The sequence below is a fragment of the Papio anubis genome, chromosome 5 (assembly GCF_008728515.1).
Source record: "Papio anubis isolate 15944 chromosome 5, Panubis1.0, whole genome shotgun sequence".
NCBI classification, from domain to species: domain Eukaryota; kingdom Metazoa; phylum Chordata; class Mammalia; order Primates; family Cercopithecidae; genus Papio; species Papio anubis.
In genome coordinates this window covers 118,567,696-118,582,260 of record NC_044980.1, presented here as the reverse complement: position 1 = coordinate 118,582,260, position 14,565 = coordinate 118,567,696, and the positions used below count along the sequence as shown (strand labels likewise).

At 35.8% G+C, this 14,565-nt stretch overlaps 1 pseudogene across 1 annotated transcript; it reads left to right on the top strand.

Annotated features, from left to right (window-relative positions):
• The first annotated feature begins 9,754 nt into the window (after positions 1–9,754).
• LOC101018325 lies at positions 9,755–11,357 on the top strand (annotated as a pseudogene). Its single transcript, XR_001903708.3, has one exon. The product of XR_001903708.3 is annotated as a hsc70-interacting protein pseudogene (transcript).
• The last annotated feature ends 3,208 nt before the right edge of the window (positions 11,358–14,565 follow it).

Here is a 14,565-nt window from a genome sequence, read left to right as displayed (position 1 = left end):
TGATTTCTTTGTATTGTCCACAGTTACTTCTAGATTAGGCTTTTTGATCCCTCAGTTTGGGAATAAATTATTTCTTCTTTTGGTCGCCTAAAATTCCTCAAGAGGATGTATGTTTTATGTCATATCTTTGTACGTATATGAAATACTTACTTTAAAAGGTTTGATAATAATTTTCATGTTCTTCTATATACAATTCTGTGAATTCTTGCCCTTATCTAAGCTAATATTACTCACCCTTATTCTTACTTCCCCAGATCACTTTTACAAATGACTTTTCTAGGCTTTTCTGTAAACAGAAACTTTCTTGGTTGGTTTGAGCCCTGTCATTTGAGGCTGTCACCCCAAGTTTTATTTGGTGGCAAATGAGCTGATTCTATTTCAGAGCTGTAGACTAAAACTAACCTCAACTAGATTTTACAAATCATCAAATGTAGAATGCACAATGGTTCATAAAAATCACTACCAGTATTGGAAATGATAGCTATTATGTTTAGAGCATCTATTATGGGTAAGATTCCTAGACACATTATGTATAGCATAGCATTTTTCTAATTAGACATTACTCATATTTTATATATAAGACTCAGAGAAGTTATTTTTCCAATGGCAAACATGTATTCAGTAGCCAAGCCTCAACTCCTGTGATTTTTCTATTAAACCAAACTGTAAATATCTCAATGCTCATAGAGTAATCCTGTTGAATCAGCAGCAGCATCATCACATGAGAATTGTACATGCTACAAATACATGTTTAAATAAGAATTTGCTGAATAAATAACTGACATCAATTTTAAAACAGTAGTATAAATATATATTCTATACATAGTCTCTTATTCTTCAGAACTTATACCAAAAAAGGGGGCAAAACATTATTGAATAATTCATTCAACAAGTATTTATGGTGTTTTTTACATTTGCATAGTACCTATATTAACCAGAAGAGGTTATGGTCCTTGCCCTTCAAACAAGGCATAAGGACGTGAAAAAAACAAATATATTATGATACCAGCTAACGTTTGTGTCAAAACAAGTGATAAATACAAATGCACAGTAGAGCAGACAAAGTGAAAACATGGTGGAGAGGAACCATTAGAGAACGCCTTATAGAGTCATTTGATTTGAGTTTAACTTTGAAAGGTGAGAGAGTTTGGCTGTGAAAGGATTAGAGAGAAAACATTCCAGAGAACTGGGATGTCATTTAAAAGTACTGAAATAATGATTGAGGATAGCTGTGACATATTTATGATTACTGGGAAATATTCCTCTTTCTTCCTTTTGTGCTAGGTAGGGTTATATTTTTCTGCCTCACTGATGGTAGGCTTGTCTGTGTGACTTATTTTGGCTAATGGAATATGGCAAATATAATATCTCCTGTCAGAGAAAACGTTTTACATGTGATTTTGTAGTTAGGTTTGATCTCTGGCTCTTCTGTGAAAAGAACAGGTGCATCACATGCCTGACCTCTGGCCTGGAGCATAGCCACTGTCAAATTTCAGTTTATATGAAACTGAAGCAAAAAATAAACATGTGTAGTTTCAAGCCAATAAGATTTTGAGGTTCTTCCTTATGCAGCAAAACCTAGTGAAAACTCACAAATATAATGGCACTGGAGAAAATCCTATAAGGAGTCCTGATGAGAAGATGGTTTATACTGGATTCTAAAGTTAAATAGAACAATGAAGACCTTAATTTCAAGACTTGAGTTTTAGTCTATAGAACATGAACTTGGTTGTCAGTCTGAGATTAAAAAATGAAATGTTGATTCCATTGTGACAGCAGTGTTGACAGTCTTTTTTTCTAACAGTAGTCAAATGCGAGTACTCTCAAATATTTTTTATTATGGCCAGAATTAATGTAAATAAATAGATCCTATGACTTTAACTTTCCTATGTAACACTTATCTTCAGTCATCAACCACCTTTTATCTGGGATGTCACTATGGATTGCATGGGACTAGGATTTTACCATTAAGATAAAATTCAACTTGTATATAATTGGGCTGGCATTTTCATGACTTTTGTTTGCTGCCTTATTAAATGACTGGTAGGGTTTGGAATACATATTTAATCTTTACAAATTTCTCATTTTGATTGAGAAATTATTTCTTTGAAAAGCTATTATTTCTTTGAAAAGCTATTTAAAATCTTTAGGCAGTAAACTGAATAAATGTCAAAATCTAGCTAGTCTTGTTGATCAGCTTAACATACCCCTACTTCAATGGGATGACTATATAGTTTACTGTCTAAATAAGGACACTTTTGAGAACAAAATAGAATACTACTAATAATTATGCTGGGACAACAAACATAAACTGAAAATGTTTAGGGCAAACTTAGATATATAGTCATCTAGTATATGAAAGAATTGAACTACCACATTCATCACTGCTTTCTTGCTCTCTACTTCCTGGAGAAAATTTTAAAAAGGAAGATTTCACCAGTGACATTGCCGCTTTACTTGTAATCATCTGTCGTGTATATAGGTCCTGCCTCTGTCTCCCTCACCTTCTACCCACTCAACCAGTTTTTGAGAGAAGTGAGAAAAAGGCCAGCTACTTCTGTATTCTGAATTCAGTAGTTAAAAACCCCATCACAACAGGGTTTCAGTGAATATATAAAAACTTTAAATTATGTTCAGCATACTAAGAAGAATGAATATGAATATCATTGCCTTTGTTCAAAATAGCATGAGAAATATTGATTTTTTATTCCAAAGAATTTAAGAGTTTTTTCCCAATATTTTTCTCTAATGTAACATGTAGCAAAAACAATACGTTTAGCTGTGCTAAGAAAACTGTCATTGTTAAGATGTTTTAATTGTCTTTAATTTGAGAGGGTTTTCAAAATGGAATATTTTCAGCGGAATTAAAATTATTTAAGAAATTCTGCTTGATATGAACTCTTCAAAGTCAGTAACTATGCAACTTTTCTAACCTCATGTGACGTATACCAATATAGATTAAGAAAGTAAGACTACTTTGAGCCCTATCTAGAGTAGTAATGAAAAAGTTTCCAGAGATAAAGAGATATGACCTTGACTTCGAAAATTTGGAACAATTTAAATTTGCATAGAAGATTGGAAAAGGCGTGGAAATAAAGTGACTAAATTCAGAAAAGTCAAAAAGGAAAACATATGTTCACCGTACACTGAAGAAAAAGCTATTTAGAGCAGATAATTTGTTTTTCTGGAATGGCAGTGATCTAGTGTTCCATGGATGGAAATATCTACATGTCATCAAAAGCACTTATATTTACATTTGTATGTTCCTGGGTTTATATTATCATCAGTGGTTTCTATTGTGAAAAAGAATTTTAGAGTTTACTTGAATTATATAATCCTTTTTTCCTCACCAAAAAAGGAATTGTATTTGATTAGGTTAGGGATGGATATCAGAAATTAGAGCAAGAGAATGATGTAAGAAAGATGGCTGACTAGAGACACCTGGCATTCATTCCCCTGACAAGAAAAGATCAAGGCAAAGAGTAAACAATGAAAATTCAACTGGAATGTTAGAGGGAGAGTGCTGGAATGCAGCAAGGAGGTACCTAGGTCCCTGTGGTGCTCAGAAACCCAAGATAGCAACATAGAGAGGGGAATGAAGCACCCTGTCTCTGCTGCCCTATTTCCCCATCCAAGATCAGGTTACTTAGGAGGGTCAAGTCTTTAACCCTTGTAAAGGAAAGGTAAGCAAAACACCCCCACCAGTTCTCATTGCCACCGCAGACACTGGCAGTTCTTATTACAGGGTAATCCTATAATTCTCACAAGCCCTGAGCCAAGTCTTGGGAGCTGCCTGGAATTCATGTGGCTGCATTGCTCTGGATTAAGAGTTATATACTCCTAATCCTGCCCATGACCCGATCTGCTGCATTATGAAGCCATCTTGAAACCAGAGCCACTACTGAAGTGTGACCTGCTCTGGGGGCCAGCAGTCACCACCTCTGCAGCCCTGGAGCTCTGCCATCATTCCACCAAGCCCATCAAGTCCACATGGGTTCATGTGGGCTTAGCTACGATGATAAAACCCTGGTTGCTCAGAGCGTGGGATGAGGTATGACCGTAACTGTGGTCCTGCATAGTGGAGAAACCAACCCTGGACCAGCTGAACCACTGCATTCCTGTATTCCTAGCTGGAGAAATGGCCTGGTAGACCCACCCCAGGTAGACCATCTCCTGAGCTGGCTGAGAAGCAATGTCCCATGCTTCTACTGGAGTAACAGCCCAGCAGCCCCTATCCCAGCAAGCCAGTCCCAAGCTAGCTGACCCACTATGGGCCCATACTTGCCCCTGTTCTGAGACAGAACCTAGGAAGCCCAACTCTGGCAAAGCTACACCACTACTACCACTAACTCCCACAGCATAGGCCACTGAGGCACTTGCAAACATCACTAACATTGATTATAATGGAAGAAATAAACAGAGAGTCCACTACTGTGTCCACCCAGAATCAAAGCCAACACATCTCATCTAATTGATACCACAGAACCCATCAATAGGAATGAGTCTTTTCCTATAAAACCTACTCCATGTAATTGGAGGAGACAGCTGTTCCACCAGATGTGCAGATATCAATATAGTGACACAATAAATATAAAAAAGCAAAAAAGAAAGAAAGAAGAAAAAAAAAACACTTCCAAAGGAATACAATAAATCTTTGGTAACAGACAAAAAAAAAAAAACAAAAAACAAAAAACAAAACAGAAAAATATGAAAGGCCAGAAAAGGAATTCAAAATAATAATCTTATGAAAGCTCAGCAAAATGGAATTCAGCTAGAGAATACAATGAAAGCAGGAAAAAAGTTTATAATCTGAATGAGACATTCAACAAAGAGATAGATATCATTTTTAAAAACCTCAGAAATCTTAGACCTAAAGAATGTAATGAATTAAATTTAAAAAATACCACCAAGTGATTCAGCAACAGACTAGACCAAGCACATGAACACATTACTGAACTTGAAGACAGGTTTTTCTGAAATAACCCAGGCAGCAAAAAGAAGATAAAAGTATGAAGAAAGTTTACAGGACTTATGGGACATAATTACGTGAACAGATATTCACATTATGAAGGCAGCAGAAGAAGAATGGAAGGGAAAAAGTATGGAAAGCATATTTAATCAAAAAGAGCTGAAAACTTCCCAAGTCTTTGGAAAGAGATAAACACCCAGATCCAGGAATTTCAAAGATCCTCAAATAACACCCAAACAGATCCTCTCCAAGGCACATTACAGTGAAATTATCAAAAGTCAAAAACAGAGAATTTTAAAGATAGCATGAAAAGCGTATCAAGTCACATATAAGGAAATCTTACAGGCCAGGAAAGAATGAGATGATATATTGAAAGTGCTGAAAGAAAAATACTTCTACCAAAAATGCTCTACCTGGTAAAGCTACCCTTCAGGAAAAAAAAAGAGAAATAAATTGTTTCCCAGATGAGCAAAAATTGAGGAAATTCATCACCATTAGAGTAGCACTACAAGAAATGCTTATGGGAGTTTTACATCTGGAAATAAACAAACAAAGATAACTACCATCCTGAAAACAAACAAAATTATGATTCACTAGTAGAACATATACACAAAGCAGAAACAGAAAAAAATACATCTTATCTCTACAAAAAAATCACCAAACTGCAAAGATAAAAAAAAGAGAAGAAAAAAAGAACAAATGGCATGCAAAACAACCAGAAAACAATTAATAAAATAACAACAGTAAGTCCTCACCTATCAATAATAACTTTGAATGTAAACAGATTAAATTTTCCAATTAAAAAGTACAGACTGGACAAATGGATTTTTAAAAAACCCAACTATTTGCTGCCTACAAGAAACTCAATTCACATGTAAATACACATATAGACTGAAAGTGAAGAAAAGGAAAAAGAAATGTTGTACAAGCCAAAACCATAAGCAAGCAGGACTAGCTATACTTATATAAAATAGACTTTAAGTAAAAACTGTAAAAAGAGACAAAAAAGAAAACCATTAATTTATTTTATTAATAATAAAGGGATCAATTAAGCAAGAGAATATAACAGTTGTAAATATTTATGCACCAAATGTTGGAGTGCCCAGATACACAGAGCAAATATTATTAGATCCAAAAACAGACATAGACTCCAGTGTAATAATAATTGGTGACTTTGACATCCCACTCTCAGCTTTGAACAGATTACTTAGACAGAAAATCAACAGATATCAAATTTAAACTATACCATAGGCCAAATGGATCTAACATTTACAGAACATTTTATCCAAAACCTGTAGATACACATTCTTATCATTAGCACATGGAGCATTCTCCAGGACTGACTATATTTTAAGTAAGAAAATAAGTCTCAAAAATTTTAACAACTTGAAATTATATAAAGTGTCTTTTGTGACCCAATGGAATAAAACTAGAATTTAATAATAAGAGGAACATTTGAAATTGTACAAATACATGGAAATTAAACAAAATTATCCTGAATAATCTATGGGTCAAGAAAGAAATTAAGGAGGAAATGTTAAAAATTCCTTGTAACAAATAAAACCAAATACACAACATACCAAAACCAATGGGGAAGAGCAAAAACGGTATTGAGACAAGTTCATAGTGATAAATGCTCACCTCATAAAAGCAGAAAGATTTCAAATAAAATAATCATATACTTTAAGGAACTAGAAAAACAAGAACAAACCAAACTTAAAATTAGTAGAAATAAATAGTAAAGATCAGAGCAGAAATAAATAAAATTAAAGTTAAGAAATATAAAGAATCAACAAAAGAAAATCCTTAATTTGTTGAAAAGATAAAATTTTTTAAAATTAGCTAGATTAAGGAAAAAGAGAAAACTCAAACAAAATCAGAAACTTAAAATAAGACATCACAATAGGAACTACAGAAATACAAAGGACTGTTAGAGGCTATTATGAGGAACTATACACCAAGAAATTGGAAAACCTAGAGAAAATGGATAAAGTTTTGGATGCATACCAACTACCAAGATTATACTAAGACAATATAGAAAAACAGAACAGACAAATAATGAGTAAGGAATCTGTAATAAAAAGTCTCCTAACAAAGAAATGCTCAGGGCCAGATGTCTTCACTGCTGATTTTTACCAAACTTTTAAAGAAGAACTAATACTCATACTTCTAAATATTCAAATAAAAATAAAAATAAAGTGAAAGACTGGGTACTCTTCCCGACTCATTCTACATTGCCAACATAGTGCTGATATCAAAACCAGATAAGGACACCACCAAAAAAGAAAACTACAGGTCAACATTTGTGATAAACATAGATGCAAAAGTCTTCATCCAAACACTAGCAAATTGAATCCAACAGCACATCAAAAAGACTATATATTATGATTTAGTGGAATATATCCCAAGCATGCAAGGATGGTGTAGAATACACAAATCAATAAACAGGATACATCACATCAATATTATGAAGGACGAAAACCATATGATCATCTCAGTAGACACACAAAAATCTATTTGATAAAATATAATATTCCTTTGATAGAAAACTCTCAACAAATTAGGTATAGAAGGGATGTACCTCAACACAATAAAGGTAATATATGACAAACCCATAGCTGACATCATATTAAATGAGGAAAAGCTGAGAGTCTGAGTCTTTCCTTTAAGATCTGGTAAAAAATCAAGGAAAACAACTCTGACCATTCCTTATTTAACATAGTGCTAGAAGTCCTAACCAGAACAATTAGGTAAGAGAAGGAAATAAGACATTCAAATTGGAAAGGAGGAAGTCAATTGATCCCTCTTTGCAGATGATATGATCCTATATGTAGAGAAACCTAAAGATACCACCAAAAAAACCTCTTAGAACAGATAAATGAATTTAGTAAATTTGCAGGACACAAAATCAACATACAAAAATCAGTAGCATTTCTAAGAACTAACAACAAAATAGCTGGAAAAAAAATCAAAAAAGCAATCTCATTTACAATAGCTATACATAATATCTAAGAATAAATTTAGTGAAGGAACTGACATATCTTTACAAGGAAAGCTATAAAACACTGATGAAACCAATTGAAGACACACATACAAAACATAGAAAGATATCACATGTTCATGGACTAGAAGAAACAATGTTGCTAAAATGACTATACTACCCAAAACAATCTACAGATTCTGTGCAATCCCTATCAAATTAGCAATGACAATCTTCACAGAAATAGAAAAAACATCCTGAAATTATTATAAAACCACAAAAGATCCCAAATAGCCACAGTAATCCTGAGCAAAAAGAACAAAGGTGGGGCATCACACTACCAGATTTCAAAATATACTGTGAAGCTATGGTAACCAAAACATCATGGTGCTTGCTTAATAACAGACACATAAACCAGCGGAACAGAATAGAAAAGGCAAAATTAAATCCACCTATTTTTAGCCAACTGATTTTCAACAAAGGTGCAAAGAACGTTCACTGAGTAAAGGACAGTCTCTTCAATAAATCGTGCTTGGAAAACTGGATATCCATATGTAGAAGAATGAAACTAGTCTCCCATCTTTCACTTTATACAAATATTGACACAAAGCAGATGCAATATTTTAACATAAGACCAGAAACTATGAAACTACTAGAAGAAAACAGAGCAGATACGCTGAAGGACATTGGTCCAGAAAAAGACTATAACTAACACCTCTAAAGCATAAGAAAAAAGCAAAAATAGGCAAATGGGATTATATCAAACTTAAAAGCTTTTGTACAGCAAAGTAAACAACAGAGGGAAAAGGCAACCTACAGAATTGGAGAAAAAATTTTCAAACTACTCATCTGACAAAAGAGTAATAGCCAGAATACATAAGGAACTCAACAGCAAGAAAACAAATAACCCAATTTTTTAAAATGGGCAAATGATCTGACTAGACACTTTACAAAAGAAACATACAATGGCCAACAAATATATGGAAAAACTACTTAACATCAAAATAATCAGGAAAATGCACATCAAAACCACAATTAGATATCATCTCATCCTAGTTAGAATGAATATTATCTAAAAGACACAAGAAATAAATGCTGGTGAGGATGCAGAGAAAGGTGAACTCTTATGCACTGTTGGTGGGAATGCAAACTAGCATAGCCATATGGAAAACAGTATAGAGGTTACTGAAAATACAAATAGAACTACCACATGTTCCAGCAATCCCACTACTGGGTATACACTCAAAGGAAAGGAGATCTATGTATTGAAGAGATATCTGGACTCTCATGTTTATTGCAGCACTATTCACAATAGCCAAGATATTCAATCAACTTAACTGTTTATTGACAGATGAATGGATTAAAATCATGTGATATCTATACACAGTGGAATGTTCTTCAGTTATAAAAAAGAAGTGAACTACTGTTATTCACCACAAATAACAGAGCCTGGAGGACATTACATTAAATGAAATAAGCCAGGAACAGCAAGATAAAAATCTTTATCTGCATGTTGTCACTCATGTGCAGAACATAAATAAGTTTGTCTCATGGAGGGATAGGGTAGAACAGTGGTTACTAGAGACTGGAAAGGATAGGGAGAGAAAGGGATAGAGAAAGGGTAGTGAGGGAGGGATTGGTAAAAGGAGACAAAATTGCAACTAGACAGGAGAAATAAGTTCAAGGTTTTTATAGCACTGTAGAGTGACCATAGTTGTTAATGATTTATGATATACTTTAAGACAGCTAAAAGACAGGATTTTGAATGTTCCCAACACAAATTATAAATATCTGAGGTGGCTTCTGCGCGGTCACGCCGAGCCAGCGCCTGGGCCTGGAACAGGGCCGTAGTCCCCCAGCTTCGCACACCACCTCTCTACCATGGACTCCCGCAAAGTGAACGAGCTTCGGGCCTTTGTGAAAATGTGTAAGCAGGATCCGAGCGTTCTGCACACCGAGGAAATGCGCTTCCTGAGAGAGTGGGTGGAGAGCATGGGGGGTAAAGTACCACCTGCTACTCAGAAAGCTAAATCAGAAGAAAATACCAAGGAAGAAAAACCTGATAGTAAGAAGGTGGAGGAAGACTTAAAGGCAGACGAACCATCAAGTGAGGAAAGTGATCTAGAAATTGATAAAGAAGGTGTGATTGAACCAGACACTGATTCTCCTCAAGAAATGGGAGATGAAAATGCAGAGATAACAGAGGAGATGATGGATCAGGCAAATGATAAAAAAGTGGCTGCTATTGAAGCTCTTAATGATGGTGAACTCCAGAAAGCCATTGACTTATTCACAGATGCCATCAAGCTGAATCCTCGCTTGGCCATTTTGTATGCCAAGAGGGCCAGTGTCTTCGTCAAATTACAGAAGCCAAATGCTGCTATCCGAGACTGTGACAGAGCCATTGAGATAAATCCTGATTCAGCTCAGCCTTACAAGTGGCGAGGGAAAGCACACAGACTTCTAGGCCACTGGGAAGAAGCAGCCCATGATCTTGCCCTTGCCTGTAAATTGGATTATGATGAAGATGCTAGTGCAATGCTGAAAGAAGTTCAACCTAGGGCACAGAAAATTGCGGAACATCGGAGAAAGTATGAGCGAAAACGTGAAGAGCGAGAGATCAAAGAAAGAATAGAATGAGTTAAAAAGGCTCGAGAAGAGCATGAGAGAGCCCAGAGGGAGGAAGAAGCCAGACGACAGTCAGGAGCTCAGTATGGCTCTTTTCCAGGTGGCTTTCCTGGGGGAATGCCTGGTAGTTTTCCCGGAGGAATGCCTGGAATGGGAGGGGCCATGCCTGGAATGGCTGGAATGCCTGGACTCAATGAAATTCTTAGTGATCCAGAGGTTCTTGCAGCCATGCAGGATCCAGAAGTTATGGTGGCCTTCCAGGATGTGGCTCAGAACCCAGCAAATATGTCAAAATACCAGAGCAACCCAAAGGTTATGAATCTCATCAGTAAATTGTCAGCCAAATTTGGAGGTCAAGCGTAATGCCCTTCTGATAAATAAAGCCCTTGCTGAAGGAAAAGCAACCTAGATCACCTTATGGATGTCGCAATAATACAAACCAGTGTACTTCTGACCTTCTCATCAAGAGAGCTGGGGTGCTTTGAAGATAATCCCTACCCCTCTCCCCCAAATTCAGCTGAAGCATTTTACAGTGGTTTGCCATTAGGGTATTCATTCAGATAATGTTTTCCTACTAGGAATTACAAACTTTAAACACTTTTTAAATATTCAAAATATTTAAAACAAATTTAAAGGGTCTGTTAATTCTTATATTTTTCTTTACTAATCATTTTGGATTTTTTTTCTTTGAATTGGGCAGGGAAGATATGTATGGAAGATTATTGCTCTAATTTGAGTGAAATAAAAGTTACTAGTGCGAGGCAAAAAAAAAAAAAAAAATATCTGAGGTGATGGATATGCTCATTACTCTGATTCAATTATTATACATTTTATGTATCAAAAATCACTATGTGCCCCATTAATATGTACTATTATATGTCAATAAAAATAAAAATATAAAATAACAAAAACAAAGAATTATTAGAAAATATTTATTCTAAGTTTGTCCTTTAAAGAACAAATATACCCAAAGAAACTATATATGATGAAAGTCACATAGCAATAGACTGTTTTTGAATACAATAAAGAGGGAGGAATACAAGACAATATGATGACAGATCAAGTCTGCTTTTTATATCAGTTCAGTATAAATGAGCTAAATGCCTCTATGAAAAGAAACGTTGGTTGAAACACTAATATATATATATATATATATAAAATACTAATATATATATACTCTATATAGTTATATATATACACACATACAATACACAGATATGTATACACACAAATGCACACACATAAGTTACTCATCTCAAAGAAAGTAACTCAGAAATACAAAAATAAAAATATATGCAAAGACATTCTAGAAATATTTAATATAAAAAGGCAGGGATAGCATTCAAAACAGACAATAAATTTGAAAAGTGAGAGAAATAACATTAAACTGGAAAAAGGAAACTTTATAATGATAAAAGTAAGACAAAGTAAAGCTTTTCTGTTATAAGTATCTGTATGTCTAATAAAAATTCATGAAAATTTTATAAATCAAAACCAACAAGGAATAGAAATCCATAACAAGTAGCAGAATTTAATTTACCCCCTGCAACCCAATAAATTAAAATGACAAAAATACATGTAAATATAGAGAAAACCTGAATAATATAATAAACATAGTAGATCTAATTGGTACTTTGGAACTTTGCATCCTAAAAGAATTCTTTTAAATGTTCATAGAACATTAAAAAGATGACCATTTTGTTCTGTGCATTTACCAAGGCACAAATAAATCATTAGTAAATTTCCATAAGTAGACAATGCAAGCAGCATCTGTTAATCATAGCGAAATCAAACTATTAATAATTGTATTAGCTATCTTTTGCTGCATAACAATATTCCTACAAACTTACTTGCTTGAAGCACATCGATTTATTACCTCAAAGTTTCAGCTGCCTCTTCTGCAATGTTGCAGTGTCATTTGAGGCTTGATTAGGTGGGCAATCATTTCCATGCTCATGTGGTTGCTGACAGATTCAATTTCTTATGACATGTACTAAGAGCCTCAGTTTCTTCCTGGCTGTTGGCTACAATATGTTGCAGTTGTTTGGCAGAATAAGGCACCTCCATTTGTTCTGGAGTAATTGTCAAAGTATATTGAGAAATAAAAATGATAAGACACAGAAGTTATAGATTGCCACTGTTTGTGTTTATTTTAATTTAATTTAATTTTATTTTCAACTTTTGTTTTAGATTCAGGGGGCACATATGCAGGTTTGGTACCTGGATACATTGCATGATGCTTAGGTTTGAGGTACAAATAATGTTGTCACCCAGGTGCCGAGCATAGTACTCAATAGTTTTGTCAAACCTTCCCCCACTCCTTCTCTTCCTTGTCTAGTAGTGTCTATTGTTGCCATCTTTACATCCATGAATATTCGATGTTTAGCTAACACTTATACTTGAGAATATGTGGTATTTGGTTTTCTGTTCCTGCATTAATTCACTTAGGATAATGGCCTACAGCTGCATCTATGTTGCTGCAGTTGGCATGATTTTATTTTTTTATTCCATGGTGTATATGTACCACATTTTCTTTATCCAATCCACTTTTGATGGGTAACTAGGTTGATTTCATGACTTAGCCATTATGAATTGCGCTGGGATGAACCTATGAGTTCATGTGTCTTTTTGGTAGAAAGATCTGTTTTCTCATGCTTATGTAATAGAAGAATCAATGTTCTTTAAATGGTCATACTGTCCTGTATTAGTCCATTTTCATGCTGATGATGATATACCAGAGATTGGGCAATTTACAAAAGATAGAGATTTAATTGGACATACAGTTCCATGTGGTTGGGGAAGCTTCATGATCATGGTGGAAGGCAAGGAGGAGCAAGCTACAACTTACATGGATGGCAGCAGGCAGAGAGAGCATGTTCAGGAGAACTTCTCTTTTTATAACCATCAGATCTTGTGACATTTATTCACTATCACAAGAACAACACGGGAAGACTTGTCCACATTATTCAATTATCTCCCATCAGGTCCCTCCCACAACACATGGGAATTCAAGATGAGATTTGGGTGGGGACACAGCCAAACCATATCATTCCACCCCGGTCCCTCCCAAATCTCATGTCCTTATCCTCACATTTCAAAATCAGTTAAGCCTTCCCAACAGTCCCCCAAAGTCTTATTTCAACATTAACTCAAAAGTCTACAGTCCAAAGTCTATCCAAGACAAGGCAAATCCTTTCCACTTATGAGCCTGTAAAATCAAAAGCACGTTAGTTACTTCCTAGATACAGTGGGGGTATAGACGTAGGGTAAATACAGACATGACAAATGGGAAAAACTGGCCAAAACAAAGAGGCTACAGGCACCATGCAAGTCCAAAATCCAGCAGGGCAGTCAAATCTCAAAGCTCTAAAATGATCTCCTTTGACTCCATGTCTCAAATCCAGATCACACTGATACAAGAGGTAGGTTCCCATAGTCTTGGGCAACTCTGCTCCCGTGGCTTTGCAGGGTACAGCTTCCCTCACAGCTGCCTTAATGGGCTGGTGTTGAGTGTCTGCAGTTTTTTCAGGTGCACAGTGCAAGCTGTCAGTGGATCTACCATTCCGGGGTCTGGAAGATGGTGGCCTTCTTCTCACAGCTCAACTAGGTGGTGCTCAGTAGGGATTCTATGTGGAGTCTCTGACCCCGCATTTCCCTTCTGCACTGCCCTGGCAGAAGTTCTCCATAAGAGCTCTGTCGCTGCAGCAAACATTTGTCTGGACATTCAACCATTTCCATACATCCTCGGAAATCTGGGTGGAGGTTCATAAAACCCAGTTCTTGACTTCTCTGCACTGGCAAGCTCAATACCATGTGGAAGCTGCCAAGGCTTGAGGCTTGCACTGTCTAAAGCCACAGCCCAAGCTCTACATTGGCCCCTTTCAGCCATGGCTGGAGCAGTTGGGACACAAGGCACCAAGTCCCTAGACTGCACACAGCACAGGGACCCTGGGCCTGGCCCATGAAACCACTTTTTTTCCTAGACCTC